The 24,350-nt window shown below is 34.6% G+C and overlaps 1 pseudogene; it reads right to left on the bottom strand.

Annotated features, from left to right (window-relative positions):
* Positions 1–6,712: 6,712 nt before the first annotated feature.
* Positions 6,713–24,350, bottom strand: part of LOC110195918 (S-formylglutathione hydrolase pseudogene) — a 37,969-nt pseudogene continuing 20,331 nt past the window's right edge.

Genomic DNA, 24,350 nt, shown 5'->3' with positions numbered 1-24,350 from the left:
CAAACATTAAGCTTGTAGTAGTTATATTTGTCTAGATGTAGGGAAATCAACTTTTTACACTTTCCATATCATGACCATGTTACAACAAAATAGAACAAGAAACAATGGGAATAGAAGAGGACTTCAAAGAAGGCATGTTTGTTTTGCTAAAAGGAGTAACTTTTAATCAACTTCAGCTGCCCCCAAGACATCATGGACTTCCTCAAGTAATGAGAAATTCAGTGGAGGTGTTCAGGCAAAGTACAGATGAACATGTACCCCAAATATAGTAAACAGATTTCATATATCACTTAAGGAGCTGGATTTGATTTACTTCAAGATCACTTTTGGGCAACTAGATGGTGCAGTGGTTAGAGCACTGGTCCTGGAGTCAAGAAGACTCATCTTCCTGAGCTCAAATCTGGCCTCAGATATTTGTTAGCTGTGTGATCCTGTACAAGTCACTTAAACCTGCTTGCCTCAGTTTCCTCATCGTTAAAATGAGCTTGACAACAGAATGGGAAACCACTCCAGTATCTTTGCTAAGAAAATCCCAAAAGGGGTCATGAAGAGTAAGACACGAGTGAAAAAATTACTGGGAAAAAAACAACAACAACAAAAAATCACTTTCAGTTGTAGTATTTAGTTGAAAAGGTAAAATTTCAACCAACCCTATTTGTCTTGTTTATACTTCAGTTGATTTAACTATCTGATTATGTTTAATATTGGGTTAAGTTGGTTAATTATTGTTGTCAATAAATTCAGTTTGGTGCTTTAGAATAGTCTTGTAGACATAGCCTAGGACTGCTATATATACTGTGCAGAAACACAGTATCTTTAACGAAAAGAGTTTTTGTTTATTATGTTGATCTATATTGCCATCTCAAATTCACAATGCCTTTGAAGAGTAAACTCCTTAATCAAAAGTTCAGATGAGACTGCTCAATCTGAAACAAGTCCATCAGCAAACTAAACTTTTATATTGGTATGTCAGAATGCTTAAGTTCATTAAACATAACTAAATGAGTGGCCTGGTGTATTTCTCTAACTCTCTTAAGCAGAATACCATGAAATTGCATCTTTGCTAGTTTGAAATGCAAGGTTCCTTTTTAGAACTGATGTAAACAAAATGAAAAAGACATTAATTAACTTATTGCTGACAGCTTATTTGTTTGCAGAGATCATCCTTACTCCTCCAAAAGCAGAACTGCAAAACCAAATGGAACCTAGTGTTTTTTTTTTCTACTTGAAATTCAGGTGCTTGATGAATGCATATGAATAATAATGAGAAATACAATTTATCTGGTATGGTTGGAATCTAGAGACATCTCTGTGATGTAGTGGAGAGAGGATTGGGCCTAGAGACATGGAGATTGGGGGTGAGATTCTATATCAGACACATACCAGCTTTTAGAGCCTGGCAAGTCACCTAATCTATCTGGTCCTTAATTACCTCCTATGTAAAATAAGGAAGTTGGATTCAGGGACCTAACAATTTACTTCTAGGTCTCAAATCTATCGTTCCATGATTTGAGAGTAGTAAGAACATTGGATTTATAATCAGAGAACCCAGATTTCAATCCAAGTTCTACTACTTGGTACATGTGTGATCTTGTGCATTTACTTAACCTTCACCTGGCTTATTTTCCTCATCCATAAAGGGAAAAGGTTAGGTTAACTGACCTCGAAAGTACCTTTCATTTCTAAATCTCCGATTCTAATAGTAAACTGTTTTTTCCCCCTAAGCAAGCGCAAAAGGTAGGTATTAAATGATTGTACTCACATATGTTCACTGTGAGTAAAAATTACGGCATACTGAAAGTTTGAAATAAATATCAATCAACACGGTTTGAGGTTATTTTTATAGAGGTGCCAAGTCATGGAATTACCCTTTGTTGACTGTCTTTGCTATCTTTGATTAATATGTAAAATGCTAATCAAATTGAAAATCATTTTTGTAGACTATTTAAAACTATATTCCTTCAGTGCATGTCTTATTGAGACTTTGGAAGAATGCATTGAACTAATTCAAACTATCAAAAGAAAGATTAAATTCCCCTTTAATCAATTTGCCATCATTTTAGGGTTTTGCCTGGATTTTGCAGCTACCCTGTGAATCTCAGTGCATGGGTTCACCACTGTACATCACCCCAGCAGGCATTCTACTGCCTTGGTGTTCCCTTACTTTTCTCATCCTCGTGGAATTAACAATTGTTTCAGTTGTTCACCATCGCCATACCACCACTACTAATATCACTACTACAGTTGCGGCTGTTATGATTATTCTTTATATTATTATTATTATTATTATTATTTTAAATTTTGGTTTGGACCTGAACTTTTATCCAAATGCTCTTTTATAGTGAGGAAACACAATTGACCTATTGGCAATTGGATAATGACATCATACCTGTAATTCTAAATCTTAGATTGTTGCCTGGTACACTGAGAAATTAAGTGACTTGTCGGTAGGCAGTATATCTCAGATGCAAGACTTGAATACAAGTCTCATCTCCAAGACTGGTCCTCTATCCAATATGCTATATTGTATAACATTCTTCTCCTTCTCTTTCATCATCATCGTCATCACCAACACTGAAAACATGGCCCTTCCTACTCACTAGAAAAAATGTGGTATATAGTATTAGAAAAGGCTATATTTTCCTAGAAAATATCACAGCCATTTCTTAACTTTCCTAACTTTTCAAGGGCAGCACCATGCTCTTAGTCATCCAGGGTTACAACCTTAGATTCAGCCTCAAACAACCCCATGTTATTATTCTACATAAATAACTTCAACCTTGTATCTGTAAGTCCTATCTTAAAGACTTCTTTTTACTCTCATTAAATCAGGACTTCGGAACATTTGTTTGTATGCGTCATGGACCCTTTTGGGAATCTAGTGAAGCATAAGATTCTTTGGAATACATATTCCTATTTTTCTCAGTGTCAGACATAGACTGACATTATACTTCAGTTCTCTTGGTTCCTCAGTTTTCTGGCTAAATATTAGCACAGTAAGCTTAATGGGACAGAGTTGAATTCTGTCGTAATCCCATGAATCAGCTTGCACAGCCCAGACAGAATCTGGTGGCTACCGGGGATGCTGAGTAAGAGATTTAGGGGTTAGTGATTAGCTTTCTATTCTGTTAGTTTATTAGATTTTGTTTCATTTGGGTTCTTAGTATTTTAAGTCTTAGACAATGGAAAAAATTAAATTGTTTTATCTTTTGCTCATAATTCCTATTTTGCAGAGGTCTGAGAGGCTGTGAGAATCTCTCTCTCACACACACACACACACACACACACACACACAGTATAATCATCTTCTTGTTGGTTTCATGATCCGAAAGTCCTAAATCTTTATTTAAAAAAATTTTTTTGACATAATTATCTTTCTTTGTAATCTTATATATTTAATTTTGCTCATTGTTAAATTCAAGAAGAAAAAAATAAGTAAATTACAAGAAGACATAGACAAATACAATAGTGGCAGGAGATATCATTGTCTCTTTCTCAGGTTTGGACATTTTTAACAGAATGGTAAGAAAAAAATGGTATCAGGAGCTTTGATTTCCCTTCTCATGAGGCAGGAGGAATGGTTTTCTATGTACCAAATCTTTTCAGATTATACACTTGGTAATATTACCATCTTTGTTTATAAAATATTTCTCTTCCCCCAAGAAAGTTTTCTTCCATAGGACTTCCTCACACCACTGACTTAAATAAGATTTATCTATTTCTTCCCACCTTTCTCAATGCCTTCCTTTGCCTTCTCACCTATCCTCTGACAAGCCCTCTACTTCCTAAGAGACTAATGGAATTATTTTCCCTTCATTGTCCATTTCCAATCAACATTTGAAAGGGGAAACTACAGAATTGAACAAACTGCTAAAGAAACTAGATTTAAAAGACTTATGACATTTTCTAAATAGAACTGCTAAAGAATATATTAATTTCTCAGCATGATATGTAACTTTTTAATAGTGATATAAATACCTAGTATTTATATATCAGGTTAAGATTTGCAAAGTACTTTATAAATATTAGCCCTTTTGATCCTCACAACCAGCCTGCAAAATAGATGTTTTATTTTTCCCATTTACAGATAAGGAAACTCAGGCTGAATAAACTTAAGTTACTTGTCTAAATTCTTACATATATTAGGATGAAGAAATATTGCATGTAGATGTAAAAAAAGAAGAAACAGTATATACATTCTTTATGGAACATAAAATAAAAAAAGAAACAGTAATTGCTTCAGTGACCATAAAAATAGACACAAATGGAGATTTAACAATAAAGTCAAGAGGAAGAGCCAAGATAGTGGAATAAAGGCAGGGACTCACCTGAGCTTTCCCTCAAATCCCTCCAAATCTCTTTAAATAAGAAATTGCTGCAAATTCTAGAGAGATAGAAACCACAAAAAGATGGAGGGAAACAATTTTCCACCCCGACAACTTAGAAAGTCAGGAAGAAAGGTCTGTTATACCAGGGTGAGAGAAGAGCACAGTCTAACTCAGACTGCACCAACTCAGACCTACCCCCAGCAAACCAGGAGCAGGCCTTGGAAGCCATGGAATCAACTGTATTAGTGGCTGCTTCCAGGATACTCAGCCAACAATACTAAAGGGGCTAAACAACTGGTAAGAAAGAAATTACAGGAGTATCTTGGCTAGCACTAATCCAGAACTCTATTACTTTGCCCATACTCAGATCCAGGTCACAGTCCTTGGTCTCAGTCTCAAGGCAAGGAGGAGCACTAGCACACCAGGGCTTGTGGCCCCAGTGGAGCCAGGTCCAGGGCAGAAAAAAGTGCTTGTAGTCACTTACAAACTAAAGCATTGGCCAGGAGAGTATTAAACACCTTTCCTTAGATCCTACCATCTTGGAAGAACTGAAAACTTACAGGTCCCCAGAAGTATCTCTGAAAACAGTTGCAAAAACCCCTGGAGATTGGGAAGGGTGCCCTCTCCACTGGAAGCACAGCCCTATTTTAACAAAGAATTAAAAGTCAATTAATAGGTTGGGAAAATGAGCAAACACTAGAAAAAATTTTTACTGTAGAAAGTTTCTATGGTAATGAGGAAGACCGAAACATTCTCAGAAGAAGATAACAAAGTCAATGGTCCTACCTCCAAAGCCTCCAAAAATATGAATTGCTCTGAAGCTATGGAACAGCTCAAAAAAGATTTCGATAATCAAGTCAGAGAAGTAGAGGAAAAATTGAGAAGAGAAATGAAAACAATGAAAAAAATGCAAAATGAGTCAACAGTTTGATACACACACACACACACACACACAATACTAAAGAAAATAATACCTCAAAAAACACTAGGTCAAGGGCTAAAAGAGGTACAAAAAATCAATGAGAAGAAACAAAAAAATTAATGAGAAGACACAAAAAAATTCTGAAGAAAACAACACCTTAAAAAGTGGAAAAAGAGGCCAAAAAATTCACTGAAGAAAAAAATAGCTGCTTAAAAAGTAGAATTGGGTAAATGAAAAAGGAAATTCAAAAGCTCACCAAAGAAAATAATTTCTTAAAAATTAGAATTGAGCGTATGTAAGCTAATGACTTTATAGAAATCAGGAAACAATGAAACAAAACAAAAAGAATGAAGAAAAAATAGAAGATTATGTTAAATATCTCATTGGAAAAAACAGGTGATGTAGAAAATAGATCCAGGAAAGATAATCTAAAAATTATTGGACTAATTGAAAGCCATGATAATAAAAAAAAAGTTTGGCATCATATTTCAAGAAATTGTCAAGGAAAACTATCCTGATATTCTAGAATCTGAGGTTAAAATACAAATTGAAAGAATCCACTCATAATGTTCTGAAAGAAATGCCAAAATAAAAACTCTCATGAATATTATAGCCAAATTCCAGAGCTCCTAGGTCAAAGAGAAAATATTGCAAGCATGCAGAAAGAAATAATTCAAGTATCATGGAGCCACAGTCAGTATAACAAAAGATTTAGCACCTTTTACCTTAAAGCATCAGAGGGCTTGGAACATGATATTCCAGAGGGCAAAGGATCTAGGACTACAACCAAGAACAACCTATCAGGCAAAAGTGAGAATAATCCTGTAGGTGAAAAAATGGATATTCAATGAAATAGAAGACATTATTTCTTTTTTTTAAATGCATTTTGTCTTTATCCTGTTATTGATATATAATTTCAGAATTTAGTTCTCTGAGAATTGATGCACCCAATGACCAACAACTTATTGTTATATCCCCAAGTGCATCTGAATCACTGTATTCTTTACAGTCAACTATGATCATTTATATATTCTGTGATCCTTTAAACTCTATTATCATTATTATTGCTATTATTTTTGGTGCGGCAACTGAGGTTAAGTGACTTGCCTAGGGTCACACAGCTAGTAAGTGTCAACTGCCTGAGATCAGATTTGAACTCGGGTTCTCTTGACTCCAAGGCCATATCTCTATCCACTGTGTCACCTAGGTGCCCCTAAACTTAATTTTGCAAGGATTTCAAAGTGCCCCTAAGTTATGGCATGTCTTCTACCAAGGTACTTATGGGGGACAAAAAGGAATCAGAGTGCTTCATTTTATATATTTATTCAGTACGTGGTAAACCTTTGATAATAATTATAAGTGAATATTCACAGGCAGCAATTTTTCATATATAATTCTCTCTTTTCAAAAGTTCAGGTTACATGTAACTTTTATAACTGTGAGATTACTTGTATATGAAGCTTTATGAATTCAAATACTTTGCATGATATCTGATGTGATCATTAACAAAATTTCAATGAAGTAGTAGGTATGACCATATCCCTCTTGCAATCAAAAAACAGTTGTAATTTTCCATTCTGCACACGCAACTATAAAGTTGTCAGGAAGTAATTGCCCATCTTTAAGTAACTGGTTATCTTTTCCTTGATTGATTAATATGTCCAACTGAGAATCTGGATAAGAGTTCACAAAATGAGTTGTGTTATATGCCTCCCATTTACTTTGATCTGTTCCTAAATGTCCATTGAAGGACTCCCCCCACCCAAGAATAGAACATTGGATTGCAGATTGGAGAGAATGCTGACACAGATTTGTATTTTTTAGAATTCTTCAAAGCACAAATCAAAGTTCCATGGCCTCCCATAGAGTGGCCAAAAATAAACATCTTCTCTGGGTCATTTGGAAAATTGGCATTTATCATTTGGGGTAGCTCATCTATTACATAAGAGTGCATCTTATAGTTGGTTTTCCAAGGTTCTTCAGTGGCATTCATGTAAAAACCAGCACCGGTACCACACTCACAGCTGACATCTTCTTTAATATTATAGCCATGTGGACTGGTATTTGGTGCATTGACAATGAAGCCACATCTAATGCAGCTTACTGATAACCAGATCTTATGATAAAATTTTGTTCTGTGTAAATTAAACCAGACAGCTAGTAAAGTAGAGGACATTTTCCAGTTTCTGCCTTCTGTGGTAATTAGATTCTAAATTTCATTTTGCATTTTAGTTCCACAATGTCATGCTCATAAGCTTTCTGAAATCCCTCAAAGTGCTTGTTGCTGTAAATTTGTTTCAAGTGTATAGTTACTTTGGTATTCAGTTGCTACTGTTTTCCCACTCACAGACATAAGGTGATTGAGAGGTAGATGATCTAGCTGTGTAATTATTGGCAAATCACTTAACCTTTCTGAACCCCATTTTCCTTATCTAGGTCAGTGTAGGCAGCAGTAGAGTGAAATAGAGGACTTTCATGAATTCTTGATGAAAAAATCAGAGCTGAATAGAGCATTTGCCTTTCAGATACAAGACTCGAGAGAAACATAAAAAGGTGAACAGGAAAGGGACATAATAAGGTTAAACTGTTTACATTCCAACATGGGAAGATGATACTTGTAACTCACAAAAAACTTTCTCATTATTAGGGCAGATAGAAGGAACATATATAGACAGAGGTCACAGGTGTGAGTTGAATATGAAGGGATGATATATAAAAAAATAAAAATAAGGGGTGAGAGAAGAATGCACTGGGAGAAAGGGAAAAGGAGAGGTAGAATGAGGTAAATTATCTCACATAAAAGAGGTAAGAAAAAGCTGTTACAGTGGAGAGGAAGGGGGGGAGGTATGGGGGAGTGAGTGAGCCTTCCTTTCATCATAATTGACTCAAAGAGGGGATAATGTACACTAAACTGCAGGAAAGTAGGAGGTGAAAGGGATGAGAGAAGGGAGGGTGATAGAAGGGAAGGCAGAGTGGGGGAGTGGTAGTGAGAAGCAAAACACTTTTGAGGAGGGAAAGGGTGAGAGGAGAGAGTATAGAATAAGTGGGAGGGTATTGGATGGAGGAAAATACAATTAGCAATAGTAACTGTGGAAACATTTTTTTTTTTTAGTGAGCAAATGGTGTTAAGTGATTTGTCTAGAGTCACACAGCTAGTAAGTGTTATGTGTCTGAGGCTGGATTTGAATTCAGGTCCTCCTGACTCCAGGGCTGGTGCTCTATCCATTATACCACATAGCTATCCCACGTGAAAAAAAATTTGAAACAAGTTTCTCTGACAAAGTGCTCATTCATTAAACATATATAAAACTGAGTCAAAGTTATAAAATTAGAGCCATTCCACAGTTCATAAATGATCAAAAGATATCAATAGTTTTCAGATAAAGTAATCAAAGCTATCTATGACCATATGAAAAAATGCTGTAACTTACAACTGACTGGAGAAATGCAAATCAAAACAATTCTGAGGTACTGCTTCATATCTATTAAATTGGTTAATAGAGCAGAAAAGAAAAATGACAAATGATGAAGAGGATGTGGGGAAAATGGGGTATTGACACACTGTTGGAAGAGTTGTGAACTTATTCAACCATTTTGTAAAATAATTTGGAATTATGCCCACAGTGCTCTAAAACCATGCATACTCTTTTATCTATCAATACTACTACTAGGTCTGTATCCCAAAAGAGATAAAAACAAAGAGGAAAGGACTTACATACACAAAATATTTATAACAGCTCTTTTCTGGTGGCAAAGAATTGGACTTCGAGGAGATGACCATCAATTGGAGATTGACTTAACAAGTTGTGGTATGTGATTGTGATGGAATACTATTGTGCAATGGAAAATGATGAGCGGGATACTCTTGGAAATGAACTGATGCAAAAATGAAATGTGCTATGTACCATTATTCTCAGCAATAGAATGATTCAAAACAACTTTCAAAGACTTACGATGAAAAATGCTATACATTCCCAGAGACAGAATTGATGATGACTAAATAGAGATTGAAAGTTTTTTTAAACTTTATTTTTCTTGAGGTTTGTAGTTTTTTTTGTTTTTAGTGTGTTTGTTCTATGTTTTAGTTCACAACATGACTATTATAAAAATGTTTTGTATGACTACACCTATATGACATATATTGAATTGTTTTTCTTCTCAATGAGGATGGGAGTGGAGAGGGAGGAAGGGAGAGAATTTAGAGATCAAAGTTTCAAAAACAAATGTTAGAAATTGTTTTTACATGTTATTAGGGAAAAATAAAATACTAAATTAAAAGAATTTGGAAAAAAATTTAAATCCCAAACAATGAAAGGATCAAAGAACAAATCTAAGAAACAATTAATAATCATATAGTAGGGAAATGCTAATGATGAACCAACATACCAAATTTTTGATATTCAGCTAGAGCAGTCCTCAAAGAAAAAAAAACCCTACAAACCTACATAACAAAGTTTTTTTAAACAAAATATGTGCTTAATGAAGTGAATATTCATGTTTTAATTACAAAGCCAACAAATTAACTTAAAATAAGCAGCAAAAAATTAGATTATTTTAAAAGAAGATAAATAAATGGCAAACCAAACCAAAAAAAACCCTATAGAAATGATAAACTCTAAGCTGATTCCTTGAAAGAACTAATGAAACTGCTAAACCTTCAGACAATGAGTTTAGAAAATCAGATTAACAGAATAGCAAATGATTTACATATAGAATACCAGAAAAAAAACACAAAGAATTATCAGAACTTGCTCTGTAGCTATATGCTACAAAAATTGAGAACAGAAAATAAACAAAGGAATACTTTCACAAATATAAAATTCCCAAATTCACAGAAGACCAAATAGAAATTGTAAATAATTCTATTTCAGAAAAAAAAGGACTGGATGTAGAGGAATTACCAAAGAAGTAGACACCTTCTTCTGATTCACATGAGAATTTACTAAACTTTTAAAGAAACAATTCTTATTAATATTACTCAAATTATTCCCCCAAACTAAGAAAGAAAGCACACTAACCGAATCTTACTTTTTATGAGACATTTATAGGACTAATACCTAAGCCACCATTGCTTTACAATCAATCAATATCATTATTCAATACTGATTCAATTTTTAAAAATAAAATCTGGTCAGACCAAAGTAACTCATCCAAGAAACCTTTTATCATGAAAGAGTTGGATTTATACCAGAGATGAAAACATGGTTCAATATTATGGGAAAATCATCCATGATCAACCATAATCAACACTTAATCATATTTTTAAAAATTATCCATACCACAGTATTATTTCAATACATTCAGAAAAAGCCATTCACAAAATACAATATTTATTATGTTAAAAAAAACTATAAAGTACAAGCACAGAGGGACCTTTCTGACATCTATCTATCTATCTATCTATCTATCTATCTATCTATCTATCTATCTATCTATTATCTATCTATCTATTATCTATCTATCTGTCATATCTAAAAATCAAAAGCAATTATCATTTTTCCAAATTTACATGTATCAAATTTTAAGTGATATTACATGCTTGAGAACATTGTTGTTGTTTGTAGGGTCAATTAAAGATAACCTTCAGGCCCAAAATTGCTTAGTAGAACCTTAGTACCTGCACTGAGTCCAGGAAACTACCTCGTAGTTCATTTAAAGCCATATATTATATTTAATGTGCATCATGATTGGAGTTAGGATTGAGGAAGTTCAATTACTAATTTCACACATTTAGATGACCATAACTGCTTTAAGTTATCTCCATACACTCAAAAGATATGTTCAGCTTTCTTATTTCCAGCTCTAGCCCTCTTCAGATAGTTCTTGCTGAATTCAAGAGCCTGGCTCTTCACAGAGGCCACCATCGAAACCTCATATATGCCCTGGTGGAAAGGACTTTGTCCACTACAATAGGGTCCCATGATAAGATCCTCTTAACTCGAAAAGAATTGAATCTCTAGTATTACCCTGGGAGTGCAAGCTATATTGGATTATGTGTATATCCACCAGAATCGCTATCACACTTCCATGCTGACTTTGTTGGTTACTTTGTTTAGCCTGCAGTCTTTTTTTAAAGGAAGAAGAAGAAGAAGAAGAAGAAGAAGAAGAAGAAGAAGAAGAAGAAGAAGAAGAAGAAGAAGAAGAAGAAGAAGAAGAAGGAGGAGGAGGAGGAGGAGGAGGAGGAGGAGAAGGATGAGGAGAATCTCTAATGCCTCACTGCTGGTCTGGCTGCAATGCCTGGTCTGGATTCCTGAACTCTCAGACACCTGAGAAAATATCAAAGATGTAGTCCTATTTCTTGGGACCACATGACCTAGGGGGAAAAGAGAGGAGGAAGAACTAAGGCCCTCTCTCCTTATCATATGTTGTGACGAAGTAATCACCATCACTGGAGAAATAAAAATCAGTTTAAAAAAAAACAGATTTTGTCAAACCTTTTTAAAGATACTGAAAGTCCAGATCCATCCAGTGTTATCCCAACAATATACTAAACCAAAATGAAACATCGGTGAATAAAAGACTCAGAGAAGCAGTATTTTTTATAGCACCGTTTCAGATTATAATAACAGATAATAATAACAATCAGCCTTTATGCAGTCCTTAAAGGTTTGCAAAATGCTTCACAAATATTATCTCATCTTATCCTCCTGACAATATTGGGAGAAAATGTTATTATTATTCCTATTTTACAGTTGAGGAAACTGAAACAGGCAGAGGTTAAGTGACTTACCCAGGGTCACAAAGCTGCTAAGTATCTGTAGCCAAATTTAAACTCAGGTGTTTCTAACTGAAGGTCCCCTATTCCATCTAATTTCATTGCCAGACACAATCTCTCCTATTGCAATTAATTATTCACTCTGCAGTGGATTTATATCACTTGATTTATATGAATATAATAAGGGCAAAAAAAAATACTTTTCTCCTCTAATTTTCACTATTGTCATTATTTCAGTTCTCTGTACACCATCTCACCAAACACAAAACATACTTTCTATCACTGAGTGGATAAAAATCATAAAAACATTTGGTTTGAGTAGGTCATAGGATCCATGTGGAAGTATAAAGTCTTTTACATGAAGCAGAGGAACACAAAGAATTTGTTTACCCACTACTTAATAAAGTCAAAAGTCCATTAGAAATAGTGCTTTTCAAAAACATCTTCAAGGTGATAAACTCTTTCTTTTTTATATCTCTCAGTATCTTTTTTTTTTTCAAATTCTATCATTGCAGTTGAAAACATTTTTGTTAAAAAAAAAATGTCCCTCAGGTCCACTCAGACTTTCCATCTAGCACTTAGTTTTCAAATAATAGGTTAAAAAATATATCCCTCAGGTCCACTCAGACTTTCCATCTAGCACTTAGTTTTCAAATAATAGGTTAGCTTATTTGATGTGTCAACATTTTGTAGAATCCAAATGCAGTAGGCTATTCCAGGGCTGTTGACAGTGAAGTTAGACATTAGCATTAGATACTAGAAAATAGACACTTATGGGTTTTGTCTAATAGTTCTGTAGAAGAAAGTAGAAAGAAAATTAACAGTAGGAAATAAATACTGGGAATGCATTACAGAGGAGCATGAATAGTGAAGTGCTATATTATAAATAGAGCTCACTAGTGTCAGGTAGGAAACAAGCATTGATTATTACATAACAGGCATTAGGTTAAAGTCTGAGAATACACATTCAAAGAATAAGTATGCCAGTCCTTGTCCTAACAAAGCTTACATTCTAGTGGCAGAAGATAATACATGAAATGGAACTGATAATTACGATTAAGAGGTGAGCAGGTATCAAGGAAAGAATATTACTTCAGAATCCAGAAAATCAGAAGGGGAATGAAAGATCATCAGCCTGGGTTCCTCCCTACAATAGGCTCTGGATGGAACTAACCAATGGGACACTGAGGCCAGAGTGGAGAGATATTCCAGGGAAAGAAGGTGTTAGGCACTAAGTGAAATTTGGGTTTGATAGGGTAGCTGCATGAGGGTCAATTATAAAGTCCAGAATCAGGAACAGACCAAGCTTAGAAGATTTACTAGTTTTGGATTTAGCCATATCGTTGTACAAAAATAGTTCATTTTAGCTTTCCTAGGACAGGACTAGAAGAGATGCACAGAATGCAAATGAATCATAGGGTTACCATTTGCATTTGGAGAGGGAATGCCCGTATTAGTAAAATCGCAAATTCTTCTAAGTATAAAATGTCTTATCTGGTCAACAAATTGAAATGTGTTTTGTTTGTCGTTGCTTATTTTTGTTTTAATGTTTCTTCCTGTAACTACAAGGTATAATGATAAACATGCCCGAGGGGGGAAAAGTAATCATGGGAGATTATTTTCTCTAAAGAAAAATTACTTTTGAATGCGTAGACCTGGAACACTATAATAATATATTTAAAATGGAAGGGTATATTACACAAGTTATGAGATTTGGCTCCTAGGCTCAGTTCTGTTGCCAACTGTATGCAGCACATTAGGAAATCATAATTCTCTCTTCACTATGCCTTCACAGGTAAAATTGAAGGAAAATACTGCCTAATGTGCCCCAGAGCTCAGAGATGAGAGGATAATGGTGAGAAAGAGATGTGAAGTACTTTGTGACTTTGTGCTTTGGGTGCAGAAATATGACATATATATCCAAGAAGTTATTTTGGGAATAATTGTTATTGCTATTGTTATTATTTTTTGAATTATCAAAAAAAATTGAAAATATCTGTTTAACTCTTGCAAGTTGGCATTATTTCTATCACACCTGCTAAGGCTGAATGGAAACAAGAAGTACAGCTAATTTGGTAACATCCCATTGCACTTTACAACTTTCTTGAATTACGGTCATTCTGTCTTTAGTGTTGCTAAAAGAGGTATTTTAGAGGAAGGCAGGAAGATATCACAATGCCATTTCATGCAATTTAGCTGTCACTGGGATATCAACTTAGAAAGCATTCTCGTTTTCATTTTTGCCCCAAAGGGAAAAAAAACTGCCCTCCTTTCTCTGCTCCAAATTCCTATAGATGATTCAAGAGATTGCTTGGATAGTGACTCTGTACTCAGTGATTCTGCTTTGTACTATCCTTAAGTCATTTGATCTGTGTACATACTGTCTCCCTAGCTAAATGGTAAATATTCACAGATTATATAGTCTGTAGACTAAATTTTCTATCCCATTTGTATTTGCTTGCCCATAAATGACTGCTATTGCTGTGGTCTACACCTACTTTGAATGATGAATATTTAATTTCATATAGGAATAACATAGAGAAGCAGTCTAGCATAATTGATAAAGTGCTGGTTTGGAGTCAGAAAGAGCTGGATTCAAATCCTACTGTTGATATTTGCTGTGTGCTAACTAATTTGAGTACCTTTAACTCTCCCTAGGACCTGTTTACAAAGTCAGTAAAGAAAGTTGCAATTTTCTATGGTGGAGGGAGTTCCCACACCAGGAATTCCCACATTGGATTAAAAAAAAAACTCCTCACATTTAAGTAGGGAAGGAGAAGGGAATAAAATATAGCATTTACTATGTGCCAGGCACTGTGCTAAGTACATTTTTTTTTACAAATGTTATTTTATTTGATCATCACAACAACCCTATGAAGTAGGTGCCACTATTCTCTCCATTTTATCACTGAGGAAATTGAGGAAAACAGAGATATAGGGCTATCACACGTTTATATTACATGAGAAAACAAACTAAATTGACCACATTAGCTTATAGAGCATACATGATAATAATAACTCACAGTTATATACAGTAACACATTTCTCATAAACACTCAATGAGTTAGGGATGTTATAAATTGTTATTACCATTGGATAGATCAGGAAACCAAAATCTAAACAATTTGAATAACATAGCAAAGGTCATATGACTTGGAGGGGGCAGAATTTTTTTGATTTCAAGCCCAGCACTTTTTCTTCAGCATAAAATAAGGTAACTAAACTAAATCCATTCAATATTGAACAATTATTGTCTAGTATGTATGATCCACTCTGCTAATTATATTCTAAATTTAATTTTACTAAATAAGTCAATCACAGAGCATCTAAGCACTTACTATATACTAGGCATTGTTTAAAGCTTGAGATAAAAGCCCTTGCCCTCAAGAAGGTTACTTTCTAATGGGGGGAAGATAATGCATAAAGGCATTTGACAAAGTAGGGACAGGAGGAAGAGTTGAAAATATCTAACTGAAGACAAAACAACAACATAAACAGTACAAGATGGAAAAGCTTTTTTACAAATGAAACCAATTCAGATGATGTCAGAAAGGAGTTAACTTGGGGGGGGGGAATTACAATAAATTTATCTGGTAAAGCTCACATTTCTAAGGTGTATAAGGAATTGATTCAGATTTTCTAAGAATATGAGCTGTTCCTCAATTGGTCAATGATCGAATTTTATGAACAAGCAATTCTTAAAGAAAAGGCTTTCCAAACTATTATCAGTCACATTAAAATGATTCTAGTCCCTAATACTTACAGAAATGTAAATTAAAGAATTTCTGAATCAGATATGCATGGATTTCCAAAAAGAGAAAGGAAAGAAAGAAAGAGAAAGAAAAATGGAGCAATAAAGAAATAAAGGGAAAGAAAGAAATAAAGGTAAAGGAAGAAAGGAAAGGAAAGGAAAGGAAGGAAGGAAGGAAGGAAGGAAGGAAGGAAGGAAGGAAGGAAGGAAGGAAGGAAGGAAGGAAGGAAGGGACAGATGTTGAATGAGCTTTGTGAAAGTAGTCACATTTCTACATTGTTGGTGGTAGCTGTGAATTGGCTCAGCCACTCTGGACAACAACTTAGAACCATACCCTAAAAATCCAAGAACTGTACATGACCTTTGAGCCTGTCACACTTCTACTAGAGTAATTAGAGCTAAACCCTAAGGAAATCTAAATAGGAAACATATGTATAGCAACTCTTTCTGTAGTGACAAATAACTGAAAATTAAAAGGGTACCTATCTGTTAGAATGATAAAATAAAAGTTGGTATATGAATTAAATGAAATACTACTGTTCAGTAAGAAATTATAAAAGGGACAATTTCAGAAAAGCTTAAGAAGACTTATATAAACTGTTATAGAGTGAAGTGAGTAGAAACAGAGCAATTTGATAAATAACAACAGCCATGTAAATACAAATAATTTTGATAGATATAAGAAGTCTGACCAATAGAATGACCAACTATGATTTCTGAGGACTGATGATAAGCTATACTACCTATCTCCTAGAGAAGCAACACATTTAAGACACAGAATGAAACACGCAATTTTGGACATACTCAGTGTGGGAATTAGTTTTGTTTCATTACTCTTATTTGTTGTAAAGTTTTATTTTTACTTCTCTTTTAATTTGGAAAGGAAAAATAGTAAAGATTTTAATTTTCTCTCTTTAAAGAGAGAAAAGAAATACTTTTTTTTAAATTTGAAAAACAAAATATTTTTTTAAAGAAGAGAAAGTATAGATATGTAATAGGGAATTTGAAATTGAGTCCAATCTTTATAAGCACACAAAGGGTACCTCTCATGCAACTCTGAATGTGGAAGAGGGTGAGGAACCAACTTTTATAAAAGTCTTAATGACGTGTAATGGAAGAGATTTAGAACATATGCCAATATTCAGCAAATCTTTCAAGCTGTTAAACACTGTGAATATTAGCTTCTTTGAGTGGCTGCAGCTGTGTGGCAGGACTTGAGGGTGGCCTTGTTTTGGGATAATGAATCCACAGAGTTCTCTCTACAAGCATAAGACATATGGAATAGATAAAAGGAAGAAGACTCGGGAACTGATTTAATGACATGGTTATAGAGAGGAAAGAGTTGGAAATATTGATATTTTTATTCCAAGCTACAGAGAGGATGGTGAGCCCATTAGCAGGTCCAGAGGGGATAGGTAGAGGAACTGCTTTGAGGCTGACATAATGGTAGGGAAGATGATTCATTCATTACTGGATAAATTGAGTTTGAAGTACAGGTGGGATATTCAAGAAGAGCTGCCCATCAGTCAGTCTTTTTTCATCTCAAAACAAAATAAAACAACAGTAACAACCACCTTCACCAAACCATCACAGACATCCTGATATATTGATTGTTGAAATCAGATAGATAAAATATAGATAACAGATTTAATAGATCATCTTATTTGAGCAAAAAAAGACCCTGTTATTCAAAATATGGATACTCTCTAGTACACTGAACAATCTCTACATATTCTTTACAGTATGCCTTGTTTACAATTGAAACTTTACCTGATAATCCTGGTTATGAAGGATTCCCATGGATCTGACCTCAAACAGCATTGTGTTTGATAGGTCTCTAAAGTACTCATCCTGTAATGGTGTTTATTATAATAATTTGTATCTGCTTCTTATTTTTGTGCCAGATGGTAGTAATAGTAGCTCATATATATATATAGCAAATTAGGTTACAGAGCATTTTTTTTATAGTAAGATGGTGAAGTATCTAGTACAAATAGTTTTTCCCCTGTTGAACAGATGAAGAAACTGAGGTTCAAAGAGATGAAATGAACACTCACACTGTTACCACCCAGGCATCCTCATCACCCTATACCCTGCCTATTTAAATAACCTCTTAATTGGTCTTCCTAGATCATGTCTTTCTCCTTTCCAATCCATGTTCTACAGAGTTGCAAATGTGATAATCTTACTAAATAGGGCTGACCCTGTCACTACCCTCTTCAAGAAGCTCTAATAGCTTCCTATTGCCCTAAAAATAAAATAAAATAAAATAAAAATATTTCTTTGGGAAATTTTAAATCTTTTACAATCTGTCCCTAGGCTATCTTTCCCGGCTTATTGTATGTTATCCCCCATCACAAATTTTACATTCAGTTAAGTTGGATTATGTGTTGTTCATATTACAATATTCCATCTTCCATCTTGTTCCTTTCACATAGGCTATCGCCTGTGTAGATATTCTTTCCTCAACCCCACCTTTAAATACCTAACTCTGTTCAAGGTTCACCTGAAATGCATCTTCTACATGAAACATTTACTCACCATCTTGGGTCACCCTAGCTGCTAGTGAATTCTTGATATTGATTTGCAATTATTGGATATGGATCTCTCTTTTTCTTTTATATGCTTTTTTTCTTTCATTTGTCTTCCTTCTTTCTTTCTTCTCTCTCTCTCCCTTCCTTCTTTTCTTTCTCATATAGACTAACAGTTAAATATATAGCTATAAAGATAGATAGAGATATCACAAAAAGTTGGACATAACTGAAATGACTCAGCAACACTATGTATATTATATGTGCATCTATATATACACAGAATTTATTTATATATGTAGATTTTGTTACTTTCTTCCCTGACTCCCTCTACCATACATTATTCCATTATGCATAAATATAAGCTCTCAGAAAACAAGGATTATTTCAATTTTATTTTTATATCCTAGCATAGCACCTTACACACATAACATACTTAATAATTTACTTATTAATTGATTGATTGTGTTGCCCCAATTCAAATAACTGGTAAATCGCAGAGTTGAGGCAAGCACAAATCCTTTCAAATCTAGTTGCTTTTCCTCTTGACCAGAGTTATTAAACTTCAGGGTCACATTCAGCCTGAAACACTCTCCAGTTCTACTGGAACCAGATTAAAAAGCAACGAGGAAATATTTAAAGAAACATACAAAAATATAATAGAACATATATAATGGTAATTTGTGGTTTTCTAAATGAATATGCATTTCAGGGATCTTTATGTAGATTAGTGTCTCTTGTTTCTTCTTGAGTTTGGCATCACCGCTCAGAGTACTCTGTCTTACATATATAAATGTATAAGTTGGTCTTTGAAAGCAGAAGTTGTGTCTTAATCTAATACATATTTAATAAAGAATATTTATGGTATGAGTGAATAAATGAATGAATTCTAGAGACTGTTAAATTAGTTTAGAGTTTACAAACTTTAAAAAAGGTCTAATCTGCCATTTTTCGATGCATCTTATAAAATCTTAAGACATTTGGAGTGGAATGTTATTTAAAAAAAAGATTATAAGCAAGTTCTTGAATAACACAACCTCGAATAATTAATGAATGAACACAAATTAATATTATGCAGAAGGTAAGTGGTAAGTGTGAGCAGTCTGCAACATATTAGAAAAAATTACAAGAAGCGGAGTAAAATGATGTCATCATTGAATTATATGACCTAATAAGAAGAGAGGGAGGGAGAGGGAGAGAGAGAAAGAGAGAGAGAGAGAGAGAGAGAGAGAGAGAGAGAGAGAGAGAGAGAGAGAGAGAGAGAGAAAACAAGACAAATAGGAAATAATCAATAGAAGGAAGCCACTACAATTAAGAAGGATTGGGAAAGCCTTCATGTAAAAGTAGGATTTTAGATGGAACTCGAAGTATGCCAGGAGGCAGAGATAAAGAGGAAGAGGAAGAGCAATCCAGGTGTGAGGGATAGCCAGAAAAAAAAGATGTCCAAAAATGAGAACTGAAGTGTCTGTCTTGTTCATGGAAAAGCCAGAAGGTTCTGGACTGAAGAATATATGGTGAGAAATAAGGTGAAAGAAGATTGGGAAAGGCTAGGTGGTGGTTAGGTCATGAAAGACACCAAGTAGAGATAGCTCTCTAGATCACAAACAACAACAACAAAATCAAGGAAGGCCCCCACTAAACACTACTGGGATCTCCAATTACAAACAAAGGAAAACATGGATAAGAGTTGCATGTATGAACACATACACACAGACACACAGAAGTCACAGACAGCCACAGTTCGTTGTAGAGTTCATTGAGCAAATAAATAACATGACTGTACCTGTTCAACATTATGACTGGAAGCTATATAAAGGACAGACTGAAGAGAAGAAAAGATTGGAGGTAGTAAGGACAATTACAGAATAATTTGAATATTGAGAGCCAGAGGTGAAGATGCCTTGAACTAAAATGGCTGCAATAGTTTAATAGAAGAGAAAGGGACAGATGTAAAAGAGATGGAATTCACCTTGTAACATCCTTCACAAAATATTTCTTCTGTGGAAAATACAAATTGACATTTTTTCTTCTACTTTTATTCCTAGAATGAGGCAGCAACATATTTTCCCTGAGAATATAATGCTAAATATTTTTTTTACATTTTTTTAACCTTTCATTTTTTTAAATAAATGAATTCTTTCCAAGAGCCAAAAGTTGGTTGATTACATTTTCAAGATGAAGATGTTTGATTTATGGCAAACATTGCAATGGAAAATGTAAAACCATGTACTTCAGTGCTGAAATATTCAACCAAGAACTTTTCAAAAAGGAGATGTTTCCCACCAGTTTTTAATATGTGAGTCTGAAGTTTTTCACACCTGAAAGCATCTCATTAGTAGGAGTTATAGCAGTTGAATATAAGGCCAGAGAGTTAGGCTTTTATATGTTAAATGTAACCATTTTTTTTTTACTTACAATATCTGGTATTGTAAAGTTGAGAAAAGGTAAGAGAAGTATAACACCATTCTTCTGATGCAGCCCAGATGTACTAGATGAAAAGTCTATTGCTGGGTTGCTAAATACTGAAGAAATTGATGTATTATGCTTGCTTGGAAAAAAGAATAAATTTATACCTATTTATTTATAAATATAGATAAATAGAAATATATGTAAAAAGTATATGCATGTGATATAAAATAAAAGGTCATTGTACTGATGTGCAAACTTATATTAAGATATATGAGCTTTTCCTCCCTTCTTTTGTTCATTTGATTTGATTATTTGCTCACTTATCATTTATTTATTTATTTATTTGGCTGTTTATTTGTTTGTTTGTTTGTTCAATTATAATTTTTGAGGTACCAATGGGTGATATCTAGGTATTATATATGGGAAGAGAGTGGGACCCAGAAGACCATCCTATTCTTCCCCTCCTTCCCCAGGCCACCCAGACCTCATGGGGTACTGAACAGCATAAGCACCCTTGTCCCTCTTCTGCCACCACGCTAAGGTTCCAGGCTACCTAGAACCCTTCTAATGCACCTAGACTGTACAGTCTTCTAATTGTTTCTTTCTTTCACAATCTTCCTGCCAATGATCTTTTTCCCTTTGCCTAGCTTGACACTGACTGCTCACATCCCCAACTATGAAGCAGGAAAAAGAGAAAACTTGTTGCACTTAGACCTCTAGGTCCATTCCTCCTTTCCAGTTGTGGGAAGTCTGTCCCCTTCATAACTCTCATCCAACAGATAGGCCCTAGCTGCTTAAGCAGATTAGAAGACCTTGGAGTACCAAACTAAAATATCATTACTTGGAAGACCACTAGGACTTACCATTTGCCCTGCCACTGTTGTTACGGTCCTCTGTGCCTTACTATTTGACAGGTGACTGTGCCTTCCCAGATACCTATATAATTCTATCTGACTTGTTTATATATTCGAAGGACTCCTGGGTTGTCATCTGCCTTTGGGATTCAAATCTTTCTACCATTTGTTCCACAGCTGAAAGCTTCCTTATGTCTTGGCTTCCTATATTAGATCATGTATTCCTTGAGAGCAGGGATTATCTCATTTTTATATATATATATTCCTACCACTTACTATAATGTTTGGCACATATTAAACACATCATACTTTTTGCTATTCACTTTCATTCGAGGGAGCTGTCCATCTACATACATACATAGATGCATACGTACATACATACATACATAAACATATACACATATATAAGTAGTAATAGAAATATATTTATAAGTCAGGGTAACCAGGGTGAGGAAGGGAGAGAGAGGAAGAAGAAAGAGGAGAAGGAGAAGGAGGAGGAGGAGAAGGAGAAGAAGGAGATGATGATGGTGACAATCACCATTATTTACTTTCAAATCCTGACCTTGACTCTTTTTAGCTCTATGACACTGTCATTTGACCTTTGTGTGCTCAGAAAGCAACATTATAATATTCTTTCTATATTTATATTTATATAATCTGATATCTACTCTCTCTTCCTCTCATCTCTTATTTCTAACTGTTAAAATATAGATAATAAGCATGGCATATTGGATGGAGGGAGGGATGGACTTGGAGTCATGAAACTCCTGGGTTTACATCTTGACTGACACTTAAGCTCTCTGATACTCAATTTCTTCTTCTGTAAAATGGTTATATTAATACCTGTATCAGCTACTTTCCTGGTCTGTTTTGACAATTTCATGTAATAATTTATATAAGGCATTTGTAAATTCCAAAGTGTTATGACAACAATAAAAATAATAAATATATTGCTACTGCTGTTGCTGCTGCTGCTGCTACTACTACTACTACTACTACTACTACTACTACTACTACTACTACTAACATCACCAATGATAAGAAACATTAAAACAGAACTTTAAGGTTTACAAAGCCCTTTACAGATGCCATTTGATCTAATCCTCACAACAACCTTGGGAAGCATGTGCTATTGTTATGCCCATTTTACAGATGAAGAAACTGAAGCTGAGGGAGGTTGACTTTCTCAGGGTCACACAGCTATTATATGAAGTTACATTTGAACTCAAGACTTTCCAATTTCAAAGCCAGCTGTTCCTTTTAATGTATACAAAATCTTCTTCAACACATCATTTTGCCTTCCTGTCATCCATAGTTAAAGGATATATCCTTAGCTGTGGGATTCACAAACATTGATTTTCTTTGATTCATTTTATAATATAAATCCAAAAAAAATTGTATAGATGATTAATTAAAATACAAAGAGCCTATGGGGAAGTAATAGAATCTTATATTTAAAGCTAGACTGGATCATAGAATCATTGCCCTTCATAATTTTCAGAATTAACCAATGCATATTGTTTTTAATTTTCAAGGCATACATACCATTTGTCTTATTCTCTAAATTATTCCTCCACTTTCACTCCATGGGATGACTCGGTGTTGTGTTTATTCCCTCAGTATAAATCCATCAGTTTTTTTGAAATTACTCCCTAACCTGAAAAAAAGAGATTGGGCCAGATTGCTTCATTTCAACATGAGGACCATAAAATTCTATTTATGTGATGAAGTGAGCATATGGATATAAATATAATGTGGAACAAGTGTGTTATTGCCTGATTACTTACTTCACCCACTGATATTTGTTGAATGTAAACAGGTTAGGTTCCTTTAAATTTCTGTTAGCTATAAAGGTAGAAGAAGATTTCTGAGTCAGTCATACTAATTAACATTACAGAAGTACTTTTTATATAATAATTTCAAAGGGAATGTGATGGCTTTTTATAGTTACTATTCAAATTTTCTATACCTGATAACCATTTTATGTAGAGTATTAAAACAATTCTTTACTTATAGGTTGAGTTGATTTTTTCCCCCTTAAGACATATCAGAATCCCGCTGTTTGAGAAACTTTTAATGATGGCATTCAGAATACATAATTAGTGGTACTAAAAGGGACAAGGGCAAAATGTGTTGTGAATCCCCAGTATGTTTGGTGACAGGCCCCATCACATGCCCACTCTCTTAGCCTCTAGCAACAAGATGGGTGAGATGCTATTGCAGCCCTGTGAAGCAGACAGGACATGAGTAAAGGGGTAAGAATTTAGGGAGAAGACTAGGGAAATTCTTATGATCACTATAGGCCCAAATCTATGGGTTTCCATAGCTTCTTTGATGTGTAAGCTTTTTAGAAGTTTGGAGATTTATTAATCCATTAGTCTGAATTCAAATGTGAAGTCTCTCATGATATTAGAGGTCCACTGGACATCAACATCAACAATGAATTGGATTTAAATTAGGGAGAGCTATGCAAAGTCACTTGCTTCACATTCTCCTCCGGGCTCTCATTGATTAGCCAACATTAGGTCCCAGGCCAAGCCCCACTTGGTCATTGTTTCGGCCCTGACTGACTCAAAGTGAATGTAAATAATTATTTTTGTTTTGGCCAGAAACCCTGAGGGTTTTCCCTTCCCAGACTGATTTTTTTTGAATAGGTGAAAGAAGCATTTCTCTACTCATTTCTTACCTAGCCTTAATCATTGAATGGGCATTGCCTCAGTCAAACTGAGACCTGTTAAAGACCTTAGCTTAAAAAAGCCAAGGTCTTCCACTGCATGCAGGGACATGTCTAGTTCTCTTGATCTACACCTTGCCATTGGACCCAGATGGCTCGAAGGAGA

This window comes from Phascolarctos cinereus, unplaced genomic scaffold, assembly GCF_003287225.1.
Source record: "Phascolarctos cinereus isolate Bilbo 61053 unplaced genomic scaffold, phaCin_HiC Scaffold_1;HRSCAF=81, whole genome shotgun sequence".
NCBI classification, from domain to species: Eukaryota; Metazoa; Chordata; class Mammalia; order Diprotodontia; family Phascolarctidae; genus Phascolarctos; species Phascolarctos cinereus.
This window is presented reverse-complemented; position numbering and strand designations above follow the sequence as displayed.